We start from the raw sequence: 26,490 nt of genomic DNA on the forward strand, positions 1-26,490 counted from the left end.
CCCGCAAGATGATGTGGATGCAATCACTGCAGCCCTGTACCTTTGCGAAGCCAGCAATCCTGGAGAAGCCCACAGCCCTGTCATGCATTGCCTGGGCGGTCATGGGGAACTTTATGTAGTCATTCCTCGGGCATATAATGCAGCAGTCATCTGCCGAATGCAGATATGTGTTGCATGTTGAGAAATGGCACAAACATCCATAGTTGTGGCCTGGAATGATCCAGATGCATAAAATGAAAGTGCAGCAGTAACCTTTAGTTCAACTGACAAAGCAGTCCTCCTGACGCTTCTCGGGTGCAGGTCTGCTTTTATTAACTCACAGATCTCGGTTACAACTTCTTCGTGGAAACACAGCCTTCTCACAGTCTGCATCTCTCAGGTGTAGTTTTAAACGCCTGTCTCGATATACCCGATGTGGGTAAGGCCAACTGCTCATCATCTTACGTATTCTGAGGTTTCTCATGTGATGCTGTCTAATCGATCATCTCCTTCTCCACACAATTATGCAGAAGCCTTGCATGAGGTATAGCATTGTCAATATTGTCCCCATAATTTAATTGTAGCTTTGCAAGAAGCTCTAAACAGCAGGACAAAGCACTCACATCTTCTTTCCTCTCTCTCTCCCCAAGGTCGACGTCTTAGTATGGATCACCCTGGTCTGCGCATGCGTAATAGGCTTGCTTAGAACAGGAGACTAGGCATTCAACAAAGAAACAAAGTCCATTGCAATTCTTTAATCTTTGACTTTTTTCAAAGTGCCACCCCACCACCGAACGTCTCCTCACCGGGTTCGAGGGGCGGCTGGCAGAATCGCTCCCTCGCCCGGACACAGGGGCTCGGCGTTCTAACCCCCCGCCCCCCCCCCCCAAGACTTCTTTTGAAGCTGCTGTATAGCCAAAGGGTTTTCATCGCTTCAGTTCAGCTTCCCCGGGCTTCTTTTGAAGCTGAGACCTGAGCCCTTGTGTCCGGGCAAAGGGAGCGATTCTGACGGCCGACGCTCCAACCCTCGAGCCCGGTGAGGAGACATTTGGTGGTGGCATGGTACTTTGAAAAAAATCAAAATTAATGAATTGCATTAGACTTCCATTTTCTCCCTTTTGACTTTGAAAAAAATTAAGCTTCATGATGTATATTCTTTGCCTTCTTGACTCCCTCCAAAACTTTGCCTAAAAACAATGGCGTCTTTCTGCACCGATTTTTTAATGTGCGCTGGTTTTTCTTAAGTGCCCAGAAGGTTTTTTGGGAATGGTCACATACGGCATCCTAGAAAAAATGTAAGTTGGCCAAACTTGCTTAAATGTGAAAACTGGCGCAGATATCAGGTTGCGCCCCCTATGATGCAAAAAAATATTAACATAAAAAAATCGTAACTGAGTTACGCTGGCGCTGAAACTTTGGGGAAACTTGGAGATTTTAAGTTATGGCAAAAAAAAACGGCACACCATAAAAACGACGCAGATACCTGGGAAAAATTGAGCCCATTGACACTAATATAAATACTAATGAGCGGATTTTGATGGAGCAGGGTATCTCACAGCATGACCCATTAGTTAGACTTTTTCTGCACCCTTCAGCTCAAAATTGTTTTGTGCCGTAACTTGCTGGAACTGTGAGGTTACAACGGTGCAGCGAGGGCAATGAGCACCCGGGACCTTGGTGAACAGTGGAGCCAACAGTGTATCTCCTTAACCAATGAGATTTAGGGATTGAGAAAGAAATAGAGGAATGACTGGAAAGGAAATAGGGTGAATTAGAGTCAAATCAGGAACAGAAAGAGAAACAAAGAGGTGGTAAGAAAGATTGGATTAAGAGAGACAGAATACAGAGAGAGCAAAAGCAAGGAAAAAAATTAAAATGTAACATTTTTTTTAATCTCCAAGAACAATTTACTGTTTGAGTGGGATAAGTTTCAACAGTTTAAATTGTTCAATTTCAGGGCCAGATAGATTGATTGGCATCACATTAACAATTATCATGTCGTTAAAAAGGTTCTTACGTTGTTAATTACCAGACTTAACATTCTGTGGCAAGTTTAACGGGCAATTAATGTACAAATCCAACAAGTACTTACAAATAAAATGGAGGCTCAGGGCGAGATGCCATCTGTGTAATTCGACCAGTAAGTTCTGGAAATTGGCAACTTATGATGTATCTCTTAATCCCTGAACTTGCTGCCGGTTATTTTTCCAGCAAGATACAGCCCAATATTTCATTAAAAAAAGCTACTCAAACGTCATAAATATATTGGGCTAAAGCCTCCACTTTTTTTGCATGCTTGATGCCCACTTAATGCCCATTTTACCGCTGAAATGATGCATAACGCCCATATATCGCCCATTTTGGCACAAAATGGAAACTGACGGGCATTTTTAGGAAATTTATCAGCAAGCGTTACTTTCCCCATGTACTTAACACCAGGAATTTGGGCGGAATCATCAGAATGGGCAAAATCAACGCCCATAATATCGCCCAGCGTTAATTTCCGCACTGATTTAACGCCGAGAATCAATAATACCGCCCGCCCACTTTTTTTTGTCGTAAAGAGCATATGTACCGAAGCTAGGGGTCAGGAGATCGCCCACCATCAATTTCACCACCTCGTACACATATTGCCCACTATATTGCTCGTCCAAAAAAATGCCCTGAGAAAGTGGAACTAACCGGAACTAATCACAGCGTTATGGTTGCCATGTTCTAGATCACATGCCGCCTCCTTTAACAGGCTGCTGTGCTTCAACCTCGGCAGAGGTCGGATGTACTCTGCAGTCATTGGAGTTGATGTGAACATCTCTACAAACATCTTGACCAAACTGTGACCGATTGGAATTGAATTCATTGTTTGTGTCCAATCAGTGGAAAACAGAGAGCAACTGCAATGGGGCCTGTCCTTTCTCCCCCTCTCTTGGTGACCAATTACATGCAGCAGACCCGAGATCGCAGAAGGTACGCTCCACTGCATTATGTGCCCAATGTAAGATGTGACAGACTGATGAGGAGGACCAGAAGTTACACCCCACGCAAGTACAAGGAGAAGCATTCTTACCTCTACTTGCCCGACACCACCTGCCTTCAGAGACTACGCTTCCACAAAGAGGTTATCACTGAGGTATGCCAGCTGATAAGAGCAGATCTACAGCCTGCCAGTACCATCAGTACTACACTGTCCGTCGTGGTCAAAGTCACCGCGGCACTGTCGTTCTACACCTCGGGTTTTTTTCAGGCAACAGCTGGAGACATTTGCAGACTTTCTCAGCATGCCACACATTGCTGCATTAGACAGGTCACTGAAGCCCTGTATGCATGCAGGAGGGACTTGATCAGCTTCCCTATGACCAGGGAAGCACAGAATGAGAGGGCTCGAGGATTCTCCAGAATTGCAAACTTCCCCAAGGTGCAAGGAGCAATAGACTGTACGCACATCGCGATGCGGGCAACTTTTCAGGATGCACAGCTTTTCAGGAACCGCAAGGGATCCCACTCCGTGAATGACCAACTGGTTGTCGACCACCAGCAAATTATACTGGCAGTGACTGCTCAATTTCCGGGCAGCATCCATGATGCTCACATCCTGCGTGAGAACACTGTATCTGACTTGTTTAACAATCAGCCACAAGGTCAATGCTGAATGCTTGGTGACAAAGGATATGGCCTCGCCACCTGGCTGACAACCACACTGAAGCCAAGAGGTGATACAACCAGAGCCACAGAGCAACTCGCAATATCGTGGAGAAGACCATTGGAGTGCTGAAGCAGCGCTTTAGATGCCTGGACCAATCAGGAGGCGAGCTCCAATACCACCCTGAGCAGGTAGCTCAATTCGTGGTGGTGTGCTTCATGCTACACAACGTGGCTATCAGGAGGGGACAAGAATTGCCTGATGAGTCTGACAGTCCACCTCACCAGAGAGAGGAAGAGGAGGATGAGGAGGCGGACACCGACATCGGCCCAGACAATCAGGCTGATGCTGAAGCCATGCCCCTGCCCCACTGTAGACTGCATGAAAGGGCCCGTGGTGGCATGTTAGCTGCAAGAGCCTTACGTCAGGAGCTCATCAATGATCGCTTTGAAAAGGCTGACACACAGCTGGGTGTGCAGGTGATACATCAATGGTGGGCATCACCTTGGTGACAGTTAAAGTTTAAGTTGATTGAAGTTAAGTGTAATTATATCCTTTGATGTTATGTAATCATCAGCGTGTAACGGTGCAGCTATCTGAGCCAATGCGCTACAAGGTTTTGTTAAATAAAAAACATTTAAACCGAACATTAGTCTGAAATCATCAGTATTTTTGTACAAGCCAACCTTCCCCCGCTTCTCCTCCCCACCTCTACACCTTCCCGTTCCCCTCCTGACTCCAAGCTGCCTGGTCAAGGAGCTCCTCAGGCGATGCTTCATTGGGGGGTGAGGGAGGTGATGGCTGAAACGCTGCTTGGACGAATATGGGAGAGGACGGTCCCAAGGTGGGAACATGCTCCGGGCAAAATATTGCTGCTGGCTTTCGTGTGTGGTTGGTAATGGGGGTGCGTCACCTTGGGGTGCAGTGCTGTGCTCCGGGACCACTGGGAGCCCTCTGCCACCAGTGTTCCTGGCTACCAGTTCCAGAGCTTCCTCCATCTTTTCCATGTTATATCTTATTTGTTGGACAAAAACTCGGTGCCGACTATGTTCTTGGTGCTTAGTAGGCTTTTTGCTGCTGATGAATCTCCCTCGTGCCTCCCACAACAGCCAGACAAGCACACACCATACCCACACACGCTTTCAATCCCTCTGAGCTCCCTCTCTCTCTGTCTCCTCTTCTGTGCATGTCATGATGACCCTTGACCACCTGAAACACGGGAATCGAGCGTTGTCATGTCGTTGCTAAGGATGGTGACACTTTATGGCAGAAGGTCAAAAAAATGTAATGCTAACACCCATTTCATATCGCTCACGGTAACGCCCATTTTCAAAAATAGAGACTAGGTGCTTTGAGAATGGGCGAGAAGCCGGCGATCAGTAAACTTTTTTACCATCCACACTGGAAATATCGCCCAAAATGGGCGATAAGCACAAAAGTGGAGATTCTAGCCCATTATTTCTGTATTATTAACCTTAAAAATGCAATCACTATTTTACTATAAAACAACTTCTAACTTTCAGCCAAATTTTCCATTGAAATCAATGAAAAGAGAATTATGAAGATTGCACCCACAACGAGCCACTGCTGCATGTGAAGCCCTGCAAGTGGTTTAGAGTCTCGGGACATTTTGCACTTTAATTCGGCTCATTCTGTCTTCCCTGTTCCCATATTCTCCTTCATTCTGTGTTCCCTATCGAACTTAATTCTTTAAATTTGCTTTTCTATCAAATCTATCTTTTCTAACTTTAAACCTTTTATTGTGAACTCCTGCTCTCCATTTTGTAGATTAAAGCAATGTAATAAAATAAACATAGATGCTGCTTTGCCAAGAGGTAATCTTGACAGCACCTAGAGATGTAAACTCAGCTATGGCATTGAAATGGTTAGTATCCCAAGGGAGGTGAAAAACCTTCGCTAAAATGTAAAGAAGATAAAGTTATGTGGATTTTTTTTCTGATCATCAAAGATATTTCAGTAATATCAATTGAACATTACAATCTGCTTACAATGGGCATTCCACAGATGACATTTCCATGATCCCAGGAAGACTGGAACCATAGCATTCTCTGGAGTATTTGATCAGTTATTTCTATACTTATCCTTATAACCTTTAATGGTTCCATTTGGTTGCACATGACTCATTGCCACCTATTCTTGTGCCATTACAAAATCACACATCAAATAGCACGTATAGAGATACTGATACATTCATTTCCATACAGTTGTGCGTACCTCACTAAATTGCCTGTTATTGTTTTGCGGTTACAAAATCACATAGAAGACAGTGGCCATGGATATAGATAGAGCTGCCTCTTTTTCTTAGTTAAAGAGGGTTACATAGGCAGGACACAGAGTACAAGAGATTCCTGAATCCAAAGAATTGGCACAGACCTTCTGTGTTGTAAATTCTATGTCATGCAATATTGTTCTATGTAATTTTATGTAAGCAGGTCTTTGGCGGATTAGACTGTTTCAAAAAGTCAAAATGCCAACAAAAAGCCACATATGCTTCAGGAGGGAAAAAAGGGCCTGTGGGGGGAAAAGGCTGAGCCAGTTACTCCTATCAAGTTTTCCACTACTTTCCAAATATAAAGTTGTATATCTACATACTTTAAACTGTTCCAAACTACTTAATTAAAACATCTCCGCATAAATAACATCAACATCGGAAAGGTCTTTCTATTCTTGCCAAAATATTTAAGCAATTAAGAATATTCCTGCAATGTTCCTATGCTAATACTGGACATCATACAGCTGACTGACATCAGTTTTCAAAAGGACATCAGTCAAAATAATTCGAAGATGCCATCTGCTGAGTAGTTTCTCTGACACCAGGCAGATGGTTTTCCTGCTTGATACCTCCTTTGAATATGAATTGATTCATCAGCCAGTACTTCTTACTAAATGGCACTGAAAGACAGAGGGGGTGAAATTCGATTAAGTTGAAAAACGGGCGCGGGGAGCTTGAAATGCTATGTGCCCACGCCCGTTCAAAATGGTGCAGGCAACACGCACAATTTATGCTGCCTGTTCATTATAATGATTGGAACTCTGATCTCACATTAAACGGGCTGCTGGTTGCCTTAACGCTCAACAGAGGAAGGAAGTTCTCAGATGCAGCACTGGAGGCCTTGGTCCTGAAGCTGCACAGAAGATGACATGTCCTCTACCCGCAGGGGGACAGGAGGCCTTCGAGACAACACGCCAGAATGCAGTGTGAGGAGACAGCACAAGCTGTCATATGTGTTGCCCTCAGGGCCTGCTGCAAGAAGTTTAATGACCTCACACAGCAGGTCAAGGTGTGTGAATGCATCTTCAAATGCCATATCCTACCAACTGCACCACAAGCCTCACACATTGCTTAATGCACCACATCCCCATCACTCACCTACCAACAATCTCCATCAATCACGACTCAAACCTCACAATCACACACTTAACACTGCTGCAAGACTCAAAGCCACATCTCATACCTTGCACTCAATTCCAACTATTCAACCATGGCAGGCACATCACCCAAACACATTTAACCACACTCGCTGGATCACTTACCTTCCTCATTGGATGGGCCGTCACTGAGGCCATGGTGAGTGGCAAGGTTCAAAGCATCGATGATGACAGTATGTTCATACCTATTCCTTCTACTCACATCCCACTTCCCCCTCATCCCACAATCTCTTCTCACTTACAAGTAGCTGATGGTGTAAGCATGCACAGCTTGCTTTCTCCCATCCCCTCATCACAACCTGATGCTTGTGCCTTTCTCCTTCCAGATACCCAAGAACTGTCACCAGCCCAGCCTGTCCTCGACGTTGTGGAGGAGGAGAGTGAAAGAGAAGAAGCACCGTCATTCGATCTGACACTCCCAGGCACCAGCTCAGAAAACGGCACTGCACATACTTTGGAGGGTGGTATAGAGGTGGGATCTGCACGTGGTGAGTCACTGGGCATGAGTGGGCTGCAGCCAGGCCAGGGGGAAAAGCTAGCTTGGATACCAGCTTGCCAGAGGGTGAGTTTGTGCACAAGTTCTGCTGCACAGGACTCAGCTGATGACTTCGATGGGGCGGCCTTCAAAAAAAGGATGATGGACATACACACAGAATTGCTTGGTGAAATGGCAGGCTTGACAGAGAGCCTGTTGTCACTATCAAGGAGCATGGAGCAGCCAGCTCCAATGTTGCATGGGGCTTTGTGCGGAGCTTGGAGCCCATGATTTCCAGGATGGGTGTGATGGGCAACTTCATTAGGACACTTGTGGACCCAACCATGATACTGGGTGTGATGTGTGATCTCATAGCTTCCATTGCAGCACACATGGAAGCAACCCAACATCTGAGTGCTGCAATGGAAGCTGTGAGATCACACATCATACCCAGTGTTGAAAGGGGCTTGCAGGGTCTCACAGCAGTCCAGCAACCTATGCTCCAACAGATGGCTAGGACTGCTGAGGCACCACTCTGGCGGAGTGGCAATGGCTCCCTGGAGCAACAACCTGCTGACCTCTCTCAGGATGACAACATATCTACTCCCACCCTTGCCACTCTGCTAGTGACCTTGCTGCTGCCTATCAGCCAGTCAGCCCAGACTGCTGCCGCCCATGCCGAGGCGGTGCAGTCTATAGCAGGGCCTACTAGGCCCAAAGCTGCTTGAGGCTACCCTGCAAGGCCATCTGCAGTCTCCTCCACGGAAAGTCAGCAGCCTTCCACCATCTATGCTGCAGCCACTGGGGTAGCACTGCGTAGGAACATTAGAGTAGACAAAAGAACACGAAAGACAGACACTAAGGGAATACACAAGGGTGATTAGGTGACATTGCTGTGCAGTTTTGCTTTGAGTCATTTAAAATTATGTTTAGAGTGCTTCTTTTATGGTGGCTCTCATTTCAACTTTGTGCCCAGGAGGAGGCTGTGATGTTCTGTGACACAGGGATGGTAAGATGGGGAAGAGATGAGCAATGAGGATCTGGGTTTTATTCACTGGAACAGGAGTCTGATGATGTGCTCATGAGCAACTCATCTGGAATGGAGATCTGCTGCCTGCCTCCTCCTCCTGAAGTGGTTGCAGAACCCATGGTGGCAAGGGTTGCAACCTCATGATGGTCAAGTTGTGGAGGATGCAGCAAAGCATCATGAAATGGGACACCCACTCCGGCATGTACTGGAGGGCTCCTCCTGAGCGGTCAACGCTGCAGAACTGTTGCTTTAGTACCCTGATGTTCTGCCCGATGAGGTTCCTCGTGGCAGCATGGCTCTCATTATATGAGTGCTGGCCACGAGTGGTGGGGTTATGGAGGGGAGTCATCAACCAAGTGTGGAGTGGATAGCCCTTGTTTCCAAGTAGCCATCCTCAGGGTAAACGTGGTGGCTCGAAAATTGCTGGCGGAGGATGAAGGCATCACAACTACTGCCAGGATACCGGGTGTTCACCAACATGATGTGCTGGGTGTTAACTGTACATTAAGTGAGTGGTCGTCTTTGCAGTTGCAGTACATCTCAGGATTGATATGCAGTGCCCGTAAAGCCATGTGCATGCAGTCACTGGCGCCCTGTACCATGGGGGATGCCCGATATCCTGATAAAGTCACATGCGCACTGCTCCTGTTTCTCTCTGTTCAGAGAGAAGGCAATGAAAATAGAAACAGGAGCAGGCTATTTAGCCCCTCGAGCCTGTTCCGCCATTCAATGAGATCATGGCTGATCTGCGACTTAACTCCATATACCCGCCTTTGTCCCATTTCCCTTAAAACCTTTGGTTAAAAAAAATCTATCAATCTCAGATTTAAAATTAACAATTGATCTAGTATCCAATGTTATCTGTGGAAGAGAGTTCCAAACTTCTATCACCCTTTGTGTGTGGAGTGTTTCCTGATTTCACTCCTGAAAGGTCTGTCTCTAATTTTTAGATTATGCCCCCTAGTCCTGGAATCCCCAACCAGTAAAAATGGTTTCTATCTACCCTATCTCTTTCCCTTAATATCTTGAAAACTTCGATCAGATCATTTCTTAATCATCTAAATTTGAGGGAATAAAACCTTAGTTTGTGTAATCTCTCCTCGTAATTTCACCCTTGGAGTCCGGTTATCATTCTGGTAAACATACGCTGCACTCCTTCCCAGGCCAATATATCCTTCCTAAGGTGTGATGCCCAGAACTGCTCACAGTACTCCAGGTGTGGTCTAACCAGAGCTTTGTATAGTTGTAGAGTAACTTCTACCTCCTTGTTTGCTCGTCCTCTAGATATAAAGGCTAGCATTCCATTAGCCTTTTTGATTATTTTCCGTACCTGTTCATGACATTTTAATGATCTATGTACATGGACCTCCCAAGTCTCTTTGGATCTCTATTGTGTTCAGCTTTTCACCATTTAGAAAGTATCCTGTTCTATCCTTTTCAGGTCTAAAATGAATGACCTCATATTTACCTACATTGAAATACATTAGCCACAGTTTTGCCCATTCACTTAATCTATCAATATCTTTGTAATTTTAGGTTGTTGTTATCAGTAACCCACTAACACAAACTATCACAGATGAAGAATGACCACTTAAATCAGGTTCTGGAAGGCAGCAGGTTTCCATGGATGATACCCAGTGTGAGCCAGCACTTTCAGGGGACAAAGGGGATAACATTCAACTTCGGCAAGGGCACAAAATGGGTGATTATAGATTGGCTGCCTGTTCTACAGCCCTGCCCCGATTCTTTCCATTGAAATTACTGGAAAGGAAAATAGGGCAGGTTGTATAACGGGCAGCTGTTCTGCTCCAATTGTTTTACGCCCTGCTGAAGTTGAATGTTACCCCCAGGGAGCGAAAATAGAACTGAATTCTGAAAATTATATTTGAGATTTGTCCTGATGTCATCCTGTACCCAAAAGGCATGCTTAATTTTTCATGTTGCCATGTAACCTTAGAATAAATTCAATACTCCGAACAGGGAGCCACGCTCAAAGTACAAGCCTTAGATAAAGCTACAACATTATGGCCCTGCTTCTCCAATCTCCGCTTCCTTGGAGTGTGATTCCACAATTGTAGTGTTGAATTCACCCTGTTATATCTTCTGGTCATTAACTTAGGATAATACAATTTTATGCAGGAATGAAACATTTTTGATTTGAAAGGTAGTGAGATAATCATGGAGTTGACACAAAAGATTAGAATAAAACTCATTTGTGCTATTGAGGAACTTGGTTGATTATAACTATAGTGCATCACAAGACATTCCAATATTGTTAACTTGCATGATGTATCTGTACTATAAAGTCAGGATGAGAAGTGTTGCAGAAGAGTTTCTTTGAACACTGAGAGCTAAAAATTCGGTTGCGAAGCACCTGTTGTTTGGGTGCTATGGGTGCAGAATTGGGACCAAAATGGTGTCATAGAATAGTCTTAGAATAAGGGGCTGTCCATTTAAAACTGAGATGAGGAGAAATTTCTTCTCTCAGAGGATTGTAAATCTATGGAATTCTCTGCCCCGGAGAGCTGTGGAGGTTGGGTTATTGAATATATTTAAGGCGGAAATTGGACATATTTTTGAGCGTTAAGGGAGTAAAGGGTTATGGGGAGCGGGCAGGAAAGTGGAGCTGAGTCCATGATCAGATCAGCCATGATCTTATTGAATGGCAGAGCAGACTCGAGGGGCCAAATGACCCACTCCTGCTCCTATTTCTTATGTTCTTATGTTCTTATGTGTCCGAGCAGTGTGCACAAACTTCCAATGCGGGCCACGCCAGACCCCCTCTTGGTGAGGGCGGTAGGGCAGCCGTTAAAGGCATGCGCTGGAGATATGGTAAATAGGCAGATCGTGCCGTCAATCAGCATGCTATGCTGATTTGATGCCAGCACTGCCATTTTCATCATCCTCGCTGGAGCTAATGCCCTCTCGTAACCTTGTACAACTGAACATGCGTTCAGCAGCAAGACTGATTCCCCACCAGCGATAGTAAAGAGTTCATCACCAACTTTCAGTTAACTTTCTTTTTGATTTCTACTGGCTCTGTGTAAGTTTGTGGAATTGTTTGGAGCTTTCTACAGTTGATGAGGTGACATGGAGTGGTGCTGCAAGTGGAGAAGGCTTTGCTTCTGACTTCAAGAGATCTGGTCAGATCACTTCTCCCAGTCATGGATGCTGTAGTTGCCACCCCCGTTGGAGATGGAGCAGAGGCAGCAAAGAGGACAAACTGCTCGCAGAGGAAGGAGCAGTACTTCCAACGGCTGAGAAGGTGCCCGTGGCCCTGAATTTCTTTCGGGATCCTTCCAGGCTGGAACAGGCGACATCTGTAATATCTTGTAGTTCACCGACCACTGCTGCATAAGAGAGGAGGCAAAAGCTCTTCATGCCAGGTGAGGAGACTTCATTGTCTTCTCTTTGACCAGAGATAATCAGGCAAAGCGAGCACATGGCTTTACCAGGATCGTGACTTCCCCATGGTGCAGGGCTTTGCAGGCTCCGCTTCCAAATGCTGAGATATACTGTTATATATGCAACTATGTAATACTTGCCACCAGAGGGCGCGATTGTTGGAGTCCTAATGGTCACCTGCACACACGTGCAGGGCCAGTATAAAAGGTTGGCTGTCATGTTGTTCAGGCACTCTGGAGTTGTAATAAAGAAGACTAAAGTCACACTAAGTTTTGCCCAGTAATCAGCCTCGTGGAGCTCTTGTATACATAATAATTGGCGACGAGTAACAGAATACGAACCTTCACGCAACCATGGCTGCCGTTGGAATATTAGAGAGATTCATAAAGGGTGATGATTGGGAAGTCTTCATCGAGTATCTCAACCAATACTTCGTGGCCAACGAGCTGGAAGGAGACACTAATGCAGTCAAATGCAGGCCGGTTTTCTTCACCGTCTGTGGGCCTAAAATATACGGCCTCATCAAGAATCTGCTTGCACCGACAAAACCAACGGAGAAGGAATATACAGAGTTGTGCACACTTGTTCGGGACCACCTCAAGCCGAAGGAGAGTATCCTCATGGCCAGATATTGTTTTTACACGCACTGTCGCTCCGGGGACCAGGACGTGGTGGAGTATGTCGCCGGCCTGAGCCGTCTCGCAGGATCTTGCGATTTTGGAGCTGCGTTGGGGGAAATGCTGCGGGACTTTTTCATGTTGGGCATCAGCCACGAGGTCATTCTTTGAAAGCTGTTGGCTGCCGAAACCGTAGACCTGAGCAGGGCCATCGCAATCATCCAGGCATGCATGGCCACAGACAATAACACCAAACAGATATCTTCTCAACATCGAAGCTCACCGGCAAGTACTGTGCATAAAATGATGTCACTAGCAGGCCGAACTGCATATGGCTGGGCCTCTCCGTCTGCGGCTGCAAGACCTGTGATGACTCAGAGTCCGCCATCGGGGGTGAATGTGAATACATTAGCACCGTGTTGGCGTTGCGGGGGTAATCATCAGGCCCATCAATGTCGATTCAAGCACTACGTGTGCAAAGGCTGTGCAACAATGGGGCACCTCCAGCGAATGTGCAAACATGCTGCGACATATCACGTGACAGAGGATGATCGATCCAGCGCGGGTCACACAACACAGACATCTCAACCCGAGGAAGAAGTGTATGGGGTACATACCTTCACCACTAAAAGCCCTCCTATAATGCTGAAAGTCAAATTAAATGGAGTTCCAGTATCTATGGAATTGGACATGGGTGCAAGTCAGTCAATAATGAGCCAGAAGGCTTTCAAAAAACTGTAGAGCAATAAGGCACAAAGGCCCAAACTGAGCCCGATTAATGCAAAGCTGCGTACCTACACCAAAGAGCTCATACCAGTCATTGGAAGTGAGGCAGTGAAGGTGTTGTATGATGGAGCTGTGCATGACCTATCATTGAGGATTGTTCCAGGCAATGGCCCAACGCTGTTTGGCAGAAGCTGGCTAGAAAAGATGAGATGGAATTGGAACAACATCAAAGCTCTATCTTCATTGGATGATGCCTCATGTGCTCAAGTGCTGAGCAAGTTTCCCTTGCTATTCGAACCAAGCATCGGCAACTTCACAGGTGCCAAAGTACAGATCCATCTCGGCCCCGATGCAAGTCCCATCCATCACAAGGCTCGGGCGGTTCCGTACATGATGAGGGAGAAAGTCGAGATCGAACTGGACAGACTCCAATGCGAAGGAATCATATCGCCAGTCGAGTTCAACAAGTGGGCCAGTCCAATTGTTCCGGTGTTGAAAAGCGATGGCATGGTCAGAAGCTGTGGAGACTACAAGGTAACGATTAACCGAGTTTCACTACAGGACCAGTACCCGCTGCCCAAAGTGGATGACCTGTTCGCAACGTTCGCGGGGGGAATTCATTCACCAAGTTGGATCTAACCTCCACCTACATGACACAGGAGCTGGCTGAATATTCAAAAAGACTGACGTGCATCAACACACACAAAGGGCTGTTTATATACCACAGGTGCTCTTTCGGGATTCGCTCGGCTGCAGCCATTTTGCAGAGAAACATGGAGAGTTTGCTGAAATCTGTTCCGCGCACCGTTGTGTTTCAAGAAGACATCCTGATCACCAGTCGTGACACCATCGAACATCTACACAATAGGAGGGCTCTTGGTGGTGCAGCCTGTGCTGTGTGATCCGCGCCGCATCGATCATCCTCTACCACATGGTGTGTCGCCTAGACAGAGTGGGACTCAGGCTGAAATGCTCCAAGTGTGTTTTCCTGGCGCCAGAAGTCGAATTTTTGGGGAGAAAGATTGCAGCAGACAGCATCAGGCCCATAGACTCAAAGACAGATGCCATCAAGAATGCAGCCAGACCACAGAATGTGATGGAGCTGCATTCGTTCCTGGGACTCCTCAACTATTTCGGTAACTTTCTATCCGGGTTGAGCACGTTGTTAGAGCCTTTGCACATGTTGCTACATAAGGGTGATGACTGGGTTTGGGGCAAATCTCAAGGCACAGCTTTTGAGAAGGCCAGGAACCTGCTATGTTCAAATAAGTTACTTGTACACTATAACCCATGTAAACCTTTAGTGCTAGCTTGTGATGCCTCATCGTACGGGGTCGGCTGTGTGTTACAGCAAGCCAATGTATTGGGCAACCTCCAACCGGTTGCATACGCATCTAGAAGTCTGTCTAAAGCTGAGAGAGCCTATAGTATGGTCGAGAAAGCGGCGTTAGCATGTGTATATGGGGTTAAGAAAATGCACCAATACCTATTTGGACGTCGGTTTGAGCTTGAAACTGACCACAAGCCGCTCATTTCACTGTTTTCAGAGAGCAAAGGTATAAATACCAATGCTTCGTCCCGCATCCAAAGGTGGGCACTAACATTACGACTATGTTATCCGCCACAGACCAGGCACTGAAAACTCTGCCGATGCTCTCAGCTGGCTACCATTACCCACCACTGGGGTTGAAATGGCGCAACCCTCAGACCTGCTACTGGTCATGGATGCTTTTGAGAGCGAGGGGTCACCCGTCACTGCTCGCCAGATCAGGACCTGGACCAGCCAGGATCTTGTGCTATCATTAGTAAAGAGTTGCGTCCTAAATGGGAACTGGTCGGTCGTTCCCAGGGAAATGCAAGATGAAATTAAGCCATTTCACCGACACAAAGATGAAATGTCCATCCAGTTGGATTTTCTCTTATGGGGTAATCATGTGGTTTTGCCAAGAAAAGGCAGGGAAACGTTTATACGTGACCTACACAGTACCCACCCAGGTATTGTCATGATGAAGGCAATTGCCAGGTCGCATGTTTGGTGGCCCGGCATTGACCTGGGCTTGGAGTCATGTGTGCATCAGCACAACACGTGCTCACAACTGAGCAATGCACCAAGGGAGGCTCCACTGAGTCTGTTGTCAAGGCCCTCCAAACCGTGGTCCAGGATCCACATAGATTTTGCCGGCCCCTTTCTAGGAAAGATGTTTTTAGTAGTAGTGGACGCTTACGCCAAATGGATTGAATGCGTAATCATGTCATCCAGCACGTCCATAGCCACCATTGAAAGCCTCCATGTCATGTTCGCCTCCCATGGCTTGCCCAACGTCCTTGTCAGTGACAATGTTTCACCAGCTCGGAATTCAACGTGTTTATGACTCGCAATGGCATCAAGCATTTCAGGTCTGCTCCATTTAAGCCTGCGTCTAACGGTCAAGCAGAGTGGACAGTCCAACTATCAAGCAGAGCATGAAACGCATGACGGATGGCTCCCTGCAGACCCGCTTGACTCGCATTCTGCTCAGTTACTGGACGCGACCCCACTCGCTCACCGGGGTTCCCCCGGCAGAATTGTTAATGAAGAGAGCCCTCAAAACCAGGCTCTCCCTAGTCCACCCGGATCTTAATGATCATATGGAAACCCGGCGACACCGGCAAACCATGTACCACAATTGCGTGGCTGTTTCATGTGACATTGATATTAACGACCCTGTATTTGTCCTGAATTATGGTCATGGTCCCAAATGGATTGCTGGCTCTGTTTAGGCCAATAGAATTATAATCAAACTGTTAAATGGCCAAACATGCAGAAAGCATTGAGATCAGACCAAATTGCGATTTACTGACAACCAGGAACGACTTGAAGAGGACATCACCATCAACGATTCACCAACACACACCCAACCAGCAATCGACCTCGCTGTCAATCACGAGGATGAACCCACCGTTCCTGACAGTCCGGTCAGACCAGCCACGGTGCAGTGCAGCAATGGTCCGACCAACTCACACACGCCAGGGTTTGAACTTAGACGATCAACCAGGGAGCGAAGGGCTCCGGATCACCTCAACTTGTAAATAACTTGTACCGAAGACTTTGGGGGCAGTGATGTTATGTATGCAACTATGTAATACTTGCCACCAGAGGGCGTGACTGTTGGAGTCCTAATGGTCACCTGCACACATGTGCAGGGCCAGTATAAAAGGTTGGCTGCCATGTTGTTTAGGCACTCTGGAGTTGTAATAAAGAAGACTAAGGTCACACTAAGTTTAGCTCACAGTACTCAGCCTCGTGTAGTTCTTGTATACATAATATATACCACAACCACAAAGATTTCCACTCGCTGAATGTGCAGTTTGTGTGCGACCATGCTCAGCACATCATGATGGTGAAAACTCAGTGTCCTGACAGCAGTCATAAAGCTTTTATTCTGCGCCAGTCTGCTGTTCCCTCAATCTTTGATTCACTAAGACAAACCAGAGGGTGGGCAAAAAGATCTATCCCTGAACCACCTGGCTCATGACTCCCATCCACAACTCAACCACATGTGGCCAGAATGCATACAACGAGAGCCATGCTGCCACATGAAACATCATTTAGCAGACCTCTGGGGTGCTGACCAATGGTTCCACTCCCTGGACCACTCTGGAGGAGCCTTACAGTACTCAGTGGAGCATGTGTCTAATTCATTGTGATGTGCTGTATCCTCCACAACCTGGCCATCACGAGGGCGCAGCCCTTAATACTAGGGATATGGTGACCAGCTCAGGAGCAGGAGCAGGAGCAGGAGCAGGAAGATGAGGAGGAAGAAGCGGTAGAGGATGAAGTGGAAGTGGAGGAGTAGGAAGTAGGAGGAAGGAAACAACCCAGACAGCCCCTTTCTGGCCGGGATATCAGGGATAGAGCCATCTGTCTGCGGTACCCGTAAACACAATCCCAATTCCCCTTTAAACATTAGTCCCAAACCGTACATTCCCTCTGTTACTGAACATCACAGTGTCATCTTGGCTACAATGCTGAAATGATAGCTACCACAAAGCAAACTTTCCAATCTAACTTTATCTACATATGCATCGAATATTACGTCAATAAATCAACTAATCACTCGTGCATTCCCTTAGTGACTGTCTTGTGTGTGCCTTTGCCTGTTCTCGTGCTCCTACGCAGCTACCCCAGCAGCTGCAGCATGGCTGGTGGTAGGCTGCTGACTTTCAGTGGGGGAGACTGCAGGTGGCCTTGCAGGATGACCTCGAGCAGCTCCAGGCTTAGTAGGCCCGACTACACCACCTTGGCATGGGCGGCAGCAGTTTGGGCTGGCTGGCTGACAGGCAACAGCAAGGGCACTGGCAGAGTGGCAGTGGTGGGAGAACTAATGCTGTCATCCTGAGAGATCAACTTCCATGGATCCATTGGCACTTCCCCGAGGCAGAGACTCAGCAATCCTAGTAATCTGCTGGAGTACAGACTGCTGGACCGCTGGACACCCTGCAAGCCACTTTCAACACTGGCAAATCCAGCCATGGTGGCAGCAGTCGCTGCTTGCGTCTGAGCTTCCATTGCAGCACTCAGCCATTGGGTCACTTGTGCTTGTGTTGCAATAGAAGCTGAGACTTCGGCCATCAGACGCTGCATGATGGTTGGGTTCACACTAATGGGCTCGCATTAATGAATGTGCCCACCCCTTCTATGCTGGAAAGGATGGGCTCCAGGCTCTGCCCAAAGCCCTGTGCAAGGCTGGAGCTGGACTCCTCCATGCTCCTTGTCACTGCATTCGGGCTTTCTGGCAGGCCTGCCAATGTACCAAGCATTTTATTGTGGATACCCATCAGCATTCTTCTGTAGTCTGCCTTATCAAAGTCTTCATCTGAGTCCTGTGCAGCAGAACGCGTGTGTGACCTCGCTCTCCGGGAGGCTGGCACCTGTGTTACCCTTTCCCCCTGCCCTGGCTGCAGGCCACTCGTGCCCGGTGTCTCACCATGTGCAGATCCCGTATCTAAATTATCCTCTAAAGTATGCGGAGTGTCAGTTTACTGAACTGGTGGCTGGGAGTGTGAAATTGAGAAATGTTGTTTCTTCTTCTTCACTCTCCTCTCCCTTTTCTTGCTCAACCACTGTCTGGGCAGGCTGGATTTCTTGGGTGTCTGAAATGGGAAAGGCACAAGGATAGAGTTATGGGGCCCAAGATTCGGGTGGAGTTGCTCCAATTTTCTTGGAGCAACTAATTTAGTTTGGAGTATCTTAGAAATCACAATTCTCGGCACTTTGCTCCAATTCTAGTGAGTTAGTTTAGATTCATTTTAGTTCAGGTATTTTTTTCAAAAGGGGGTGTGTCCAGCCACTTAGGCCTGTTTTGTAAGTTTCAGCAGCGAAAACTTACTTCAAACTAACTTAGAATGGAGTAAGTGTCCACTTTTGTAACTTCTGAAAAATCTTACCTAGAGTTAAGTGTAGTGCAGGCACAGCCAGAGATCGGGGGTGGGGGTGGGGAGGAGAATTAAACACAAAGGACACATCAACATCACAACAGTGGGGCGGGGGGAGAAGGGAAATTAGAGGATTTTCCATAAATACCTTCACAACAACATTAAAGAAGCAAAGTACATTTAAAGCAGTAAGCACAAAACAAAGCAGTACATTTACGAAGCACAAAAAGTAATAAGCAATTAATTAATGAAAAATAGAAGGAACCTGCATCTAAAGCACCAAGACCGAAGTAATAAGCAACCAATCAATTAAAAAAAAATAGAAGTCCTACCTTTATGTGAAGGGAAGGTGTTTCTGTCAGTGTCTCTGTCAGTGTCTCTCTCTCTCTGTATCTGACAGTGAGGGGTGTGGGGAGGGGAGTGTGTGTGTGGGGGTGTGTGTGTGTGGGGGTGGGGTGTGTGTGGGGGTGGGGTGTGTGGGTGTGTGTGTGTGTGGGGGGTGGGCTGGGATGGTTTGGGGTGGGAGGGGTGTGTTGGGGGGGGCTAAACACGGGGAGGTGTGGGGGTGTGGGGCTTAACGTGGGGGGGAAGACTGGATGGAGGCACCCCTGCTCTCACCTCCGGCCCCTAAACCCTTGCTCCTCCATCCCTTGCCAAGCTTCTCCATCCCTTATCAAGCTTCCCCATCCCTTGCCAAGCTTCTCCATCCCTTCCCATGCTTCTCCCCCACCGATCACCTCCACAGTGCCCCCTTCCCACACTCCTCCATCCCGCCCCGATATCCACACCATTCTAAGACAGACTGGAGGAAAAACGCCCTGCTGAGCCATTACATAGGCGCGCATGCTCCAATGTGTCTGCGCAATGCTGCTGACACTCAGAAGAACGCTGAGCCCTTGCCCCGCCCCCCTGCAGGCTGCGATCACCTTGCTCCGCCCCAGGGAGACTCCGCTGCGCCACGCCACGCTCCAGGACGACGGGAGAGTTCCCCGGCAGGATTCCAACACGCTTTTTATCCCAGGCAGGTCATGGAAATCTCGGAGGTGCGCCGTTTTCTCCAGCATTGGAAACTTGGGTCCATGGTAAGGGGAGGGGGAAAACAAGAGATGCAGGCTTACACCATGTGTAGCTTGTAAATCAGAAGAGATTATGGGATGAGGGGAAGTGGGATGTGAGAAGATGTTTAGAAGGATGAGAGGGGATCTCATAGAAACATATAAAATTCTGACGGGATTGGACAGGTTAGATGCAGGAAGAATGTTCCCAATGTTGGGGAAGTCCAGAATCAGGGGTCACAGTCTAAGGATAAAGGGTAAGCCCTTTAGGACTGAGATGAGGAAAAACTTCTTCACTCAGAGAGTTGTTAACATGTGGAATTCTCTAACGCAGAGATTTGTTGATGTCAGTTCATTGGATATATTCAAGAGGGAGTTATATATGGTCCTTATGGCTAAAGGGATCAAGGGGTATGGAGAGAAAGCAGGAAAGGGGTACTGAGGTGAATGATCAGCCATGATCTTATTGACTGGTGATGCAGGCTCGAAGGGCCGAATGGCCTACTCCTGCACTTATTTTCTATGTTTCTATGTTTCTATGATAACGTATGAAGATACCAGCATCTTGTACTCTTTCAGCCCTGCCACTGGCCAAGGGTTCAGCCATGCCCCTGCCATGCCCCTGCCATGAATGGCCAGTCCCGTCTCCTCCATGGGGGTGAGTCATGCAGCTGGGCCTGTCCCCTGCCGGTTAAGATTTGCTGACATTGGTTATGCGCCAACTTTTCCTGCAAGAGAAATGGAAGTGTGTCAGTGAATGGCTTCCCACAATGGTAGTATATCCGGGTGAGGTGAAGCTATGATTGTGAGGTATGAGTTGTGTTTGGTAGAGATTGATGGCAGGTGAGTGAGGGGAGTTTTGTGAATTGAGGGATGTCGAGGCTAGTGGTATAATTGGTAGGATATGACATTTGAAGATTAATTCACTGACCTTGACCACTCGTGTGAGGTCATTGAACTTATTGAACTTCTCGAGGTGACCTTATCGAAACATATAAGATTATGAGGGGGCTTGACAAGGTGGATGCAGAAAGGATGTTTCCACTGATGGGGAAGACTAGAACTAGAGGGCATGATCTGAGAATAAGAGGCCGCCTATTTAAAACTGAGATGAGGAGAAAGTTCTTCTCTCAGAGGGTTGTAAATCTGTGGAATTCTCTACCTCAGAGAGCTGTGGAAGCTGGGACATTGAATAAATTTAAGACAGAAATAGACAGTTTCTTAAACGATAAGGGGTTATGGGGAGCAGGTGGGGAAGTGGAGCTGAATCCATGAACAGATCAGTCATGATCTTATTGAATGGTGGAGCAGGCTCGAGGGACCGTATGGCCTACTGATGCTCCTATTTCTTATGTTCTTATGTTCTTGTGGCACTGCATCCAGATCCTCGGGGCTTGATTGCTGGCATTGATTGCCACGGCTACCGGCTCCCGTTGCCTTCTGAGCACATCTCTCCTCCTTTCCACCACCTCCACCAAGGCTTCTCATATAGCAATGGAAAACCTTGGAGTCTGCTGCTCCCATGCTGTGCCATTATTGAGTGTTTCCCAAGTCAGAATCAGTTGTAGAATGACTTCCAACACCTGCTCCAGCCACAATGCACCTCCCCTTTCAGAGGTGCAGGCTGGCATTAAGCAGTGCAGGCTAGCTTTAAGTAGTGCTAGCAAGGTATGTTTGTGAGCCCCCTGCTGATGTGTGCAGCCAATCAACAGCACACTTAATGCTGGCTACATACTGACATCATGTTAATCAGCAGGCAGCAGAAAGTTCTCATGCTGCCTGCTGCAGAAGCAATGGGCACTGGTTAATCATGAATCACAATCCCCACACACATTTTCAGGGCTATCGAATTTAGGCCCCCACTTATTACAGCTCGTGTATCATTTCCCTCTGGCAAATGTTTGGCGCTGAGTTTTTGTGTGGATACAGCTTTTTTTGAATCTTACAGGCCTTCAAATTGACAAGATCAGGATGGGAGGGGACACAGATGTGTTTGACAGCACATCAGAAGAAGAGCAGGTGCACAGGAAAGAGATGCATAGGAGGGAGGTGCACAGGAGAGACAGGAACAGAAGAGGGGCATTGATGGGAGATGCACAAGAGAGAGGTGCACAGGAGACAGGTGCACAGGAGAGAGGGGCGCAGGAGACAGGTGCACAGGAGAGAGGGGCATAGAAGGGAGGTGCACAAGGGAATGGGGCACGGGAGGGAGGGGCACAGGAGGGAGAGGCACAGGAGGGAGGTGCACAGGAGAGAGAGAGGTGCACAGGAGAGAGGGACACATGAGGGAGGTGTACAGCAAACAGGTGCAAGGAAGAAAGATGCACAGGAAATAGATGCATAGGAGGTAGGTGCACAGGCAGGGAGAGGCACAGAATAGGTTGCTGGATGCACTACCCACATCACAGGGTTTAGAGACAGAGGGAGCGAAATTGCCCTTTTTATAGCCCTGTTAGCGCCTCCAGGGTGTGCTAACGGGGCGCAAGATAGGTTTTCCCCGAGTGCTATTGCCTCCCGGAAAATTGGCCTAGAGTTTGCGGAGGAGCTGCCATGGCAGTGCGCGCCCGTGCTTAGTGTCCCGGGTCGCTGCGCAAATGGCAATGACGTCATCACCGTGCGCGGTGGCCCCTCTGCACCCCGCGTTGACCCCTTACCGCCCCATGTGATCAATTGCCCCGCGGGCTGCAAGGCTGGCACGAGTGGATGTCAATGCCAGCTTCATGGGTCGCGAAGCTGGCTGACATCTGTTCTCGCGACAGTGCTTAAAGTGGAGGGTGCCAGTGTCTCGGGCCGCCATTTTTTTTTTGTCGTCTGACTCTCAGGTCGGCTTGACAATAGCGGCCCTAGCATAGTCCAGGCTGCCATCGTGCAGCCTGACACTCCATCTTGGGTGCCGGGCTGTTGGCCCAGTCGCACGCTGCCCTGGTGGCCCAATGAAAGCCATCAGAGTGTGCAGCAGCCCTCCCCTTTAAGTGAAAGGACTCCGCATAACGCTTGACTCCCCGACCCAGTAACCGCCCCCAAAGGAAGTGGAGCATGGGAGATTGCGCCTCGCTTCCTTTCAGAGGCAGTAATGGCAATTCCACGGCAGTTGTGAGACTTCCGTGCCGGGCGCTAATGTTCCCGGCCCCGGAAGGTTACTGCCCCCAATCGGGGCACAGCGAAATTTTGCTCCCAGGCTCTCAGCTTCCTTGACCTCTCAGAAGAGCAGTGCTTCCGCAGGCTGAGGCTGTCACATCAGGTGGTGGCAGCCATCTACAACCTCCTACAGGAAGGCCTGCTCCCTGCTGGACTGCTGGCCACAGATTGCAAATGGCAGTGAAAGTGGCCACTGCCCTCAACCACAAAGAGTATTCATCCATCAATGCGCAGAAGAGCTTCATGCAGGTGTGCTCCAGATTTCTTAGGAGCTGTCATGATGTATTCATACTGCAGCAGTCCAACAGTCCAAACCTTTTTATTCCAGGAAGTTGACTTAAGGACTAGCTCATAGGAGATAAGGGATACCCCCTTCAAACTTGGCTTGTGACACCTGTGAGGAACCCCAACAATGTGGTGCAGGAGTGCTACACCGAGAGCGACATGATCACCAGGTGGGTCATCGAGCAAGCCATTGGAAAGCTCAAAATGTGATTCAGGTGCCTGGATAGGCCTGGAGGCTCCCTTCAGTACTCGCCAGCAAGGGTCTCCGGAATGATAGTGTCATGCTGCGTCCTGCACAACATTGTGTAGCAGAGAAGATTATAAGTGGAGGAAGACAAGAGGGCTCATCACTCATCACTTATCTTTGGATGAGGAGAACATAGAGGAGGAGGAGGGTGAAGATGGAACATCCATCATCAGACATGCTGCTTATATTGCTGCCAGGGATGCCCTAATATCGCGAAGGTTCAGCTCGTGTGAAACACAAACAATGAAATTGTGGGGTCTACTCCCACCACCAGGACTACACCCTCCCCCATTTGCACTAAACAGTTCTTCAACCACTCATCCACCCATTGCACTTCCGCCCATTGTGTCATATTACATGGGATTACAATACATAGGATATAAGACACAGGCCATTCGGCCCAACCAGTCCATGCTGCCATTTATGCTCCACTCGAGCCTCCTCCTATCTTTCCTCATTTAAATCTATCAGCATGACCCTCTATTCCTTTCTCCTTCATATGCTTCACCAGCCTCCCCTTAAATACATCTATACCATTCGTTTCAATCAGTCCCCGTGGTAGCGAGTTCCACATTCTCACCACTCTTTGGATAAAGACGTTTCTTCTGAAATCCCTGTTGGATTTCTTGGTGACTGTCTTATATTGATGGCCTCTAGTTATGCTCTTCCCCACAAGTGGAAACATTCTGAGCCCGAAATTCACTGTCCCCAAAGGGACGGCTACCGTGGAGTTTAGCCGGTCGAGTACTTTTCCCTTCCCAAGCCATATTCAGCTTGGGGAGGATTTGAGCGGTGTTCACTTCCACTGGAAATGGCGCAGTGAAGCCACTGTAAAGGAAGGTTTCCAGAGGTGAGCTCTGCAGCGTGCAGGCCGCTGGAAAGGGACTACCACAGTGAAATTCACCGAGGAAAAGGTAGGAATTTTCCTGGCAGTGCCCCCGTGAAGTTTTCGATGCGGTGCTCGAACGTGACACCACTGGGGCCCTTAGGTAGGTAAAAAGTTTTATTACCTATTAGTGTTTTTATTTCATTTTCCAGCATGCATCCGCAGTATTTATCTTTTGATATAGTTTTATTAATTATTTGTGTTTTTATTTCATTTTCCAGCAGTCGCAGTATTTATCTTTTCATATAATTTTATTAATTGTTTTGGCTCCATTAAACCTGCTGAGTGCTGCTCAGAGGTTTGCACATACCCCTGTACTTTTGTACAACTTTCATGTCTGACTCTTTAGTGGAGTCCTGTGGGCTACAGAGACCTGCTTGGCAGGGTTCATCTTGAGGATGGGAGAGTCTTGGGAGGACAATACCTGGTACAGCTGGTCTGAAGCAAGGTGGCACACAGGAGAAGGAGTCGCCATCAGCACCGTGCAGACAGGAAGCGGGCAAAGGAGACAGCAGCCAAGATTCGTTGATTCTGCACCAGACCAGTGTGCCCACCATCTTCACCAGCCCAAATCAGGATTGCGGTTGGCTGCTTGGGGACAAGGGATATCCCCTATCCACTTGGCTGCTCACTCTTCTGTGGAACCTTCCTTTTCTTATTGATGTGCCTGTAAAATATTTTACTATTTTGTTTTACGTTCCTTGATAATTTAATTTCACAGTTCCTCTTTGCCTTCCTAATTGTTTTTTTCACTGTTCTCCTAATCTTTTCATATTCTCCCTTATCAGGCACACCCTTTCTGTCCATGTATTTAATATATGCCTCTTTTCTTCTCCTCAATTGTTCCCTTATGGCTTTATTCATCCATTCAGTTTCATTCATGTTTAGTTTGTACTTCCCTTTTAGCGGAATATATTGTTTCTGCACTCTGCTGAATTTAGTTGTGGCAAAGTCACAATCTTGACAATCACCATACTTATTATTCTCATAATTCAATCATTGGTGAAATAAAGTCAACATATGTGCGTCAGAGACATTTGTAATTCTGTCACCAGCTATCTGCAAGCTCCCTGTCTCTAACTGTGACTGAGAGGGACACAGATGATGCTGGTTATCTCCAGGGTCCCAGTTAGCTGGACTATTTATGGCAGGTCACCTCCAGTCCTCTCCCTCTCCTTTTTGTTTTGTGCTCTCTTCTCTTACAAGGGGCAAAAAAACAAATCTGTGAGTGAATGAAGGTGAGGCATTCACCCAATGGATGCGACACATTGTATAAGGATTAGGCCGAATGGTGACGGTGGATGGGTAAATGGGGAGGTGATGAAGTGCATAGAAAGTGAAGGTTGGGTTCATCTGAAAGTTGAGTGGGTGTGAGGAGTGATGTGATAGAATATGCTTAGACAGACTGAAACAAGGTGCGGGGGGTGAGGGCGGGAGGAAGGGTGGGCTTAAACTACAGGATGTAGGTGAATCAGCAAATGTGCTCACTTTTCCTGACCTGGTTAGGTAATTAAATTGCTTCCTACATTGCATTCAATATATGAGCAAAACACTCCTGATGCTCACCTCCTTAGCTACCTCCAACCATGCCTTCTTGATGAGAGCCACAGGTTTCTCCCTCCCACGATGCTGAGAATGACGTGAGTATCACGTGTAGTGAGTTGGTCTTACCGCAGGGAAAGGGTCCACAGCCAGATAGGGAATGGAAGACCAGCAGGAAGAGTAGAGCAAGGAAGGTAATGCAGGGGTCCCCTGCGGTCATCCCCCTGCAAAACAGATACACCGCTTTGGGTACTGTTGAGGGGAATGACTCATCAGGGGAGGGCAGCAGCAGCCAAGTTCATGGCACCGTGGCTGGCTCTGCTGCACAGGAGGGCAAGAAAAAGAGTGGGAGAGCGATAGTGATAGGGGATTCAATTGTGAGGGGAATAGATAGGCGTTTCTGCGGCCGCAACCGAGACTCCAGGATGGTATGTTGCCTCCCTGGTGCAAGGGTCAAGGATGTCTCGGAGCGGGTGCAGGACATTCTGAAATGGGAGGGAGAACAGCCAGTTGTCGTGGTGCACATTGGTACCAACGACATAGGCAAAAAAAGGGATGAGGTCCTACGAAACGAATTTAAGGAGCTAGGAGCTAAATTAAAAA

The sequence above is a fragment of the Pristiophorus japonicus genome, chromosome 1, assembly GCF_044704955.1.
Source record: "Pristiophorus japonicus isolate sPriJap1 chromosome 1, sPriJap1.hap1, whole genome shotgun sequence".
Taxonomy (NCBI): domain Eukaryota; kingdom Metazoa; phylum Chordata; class Chondrichthyes; family Pristiophoridae; genus Pristiophorus; species Pristiophorus japonicus.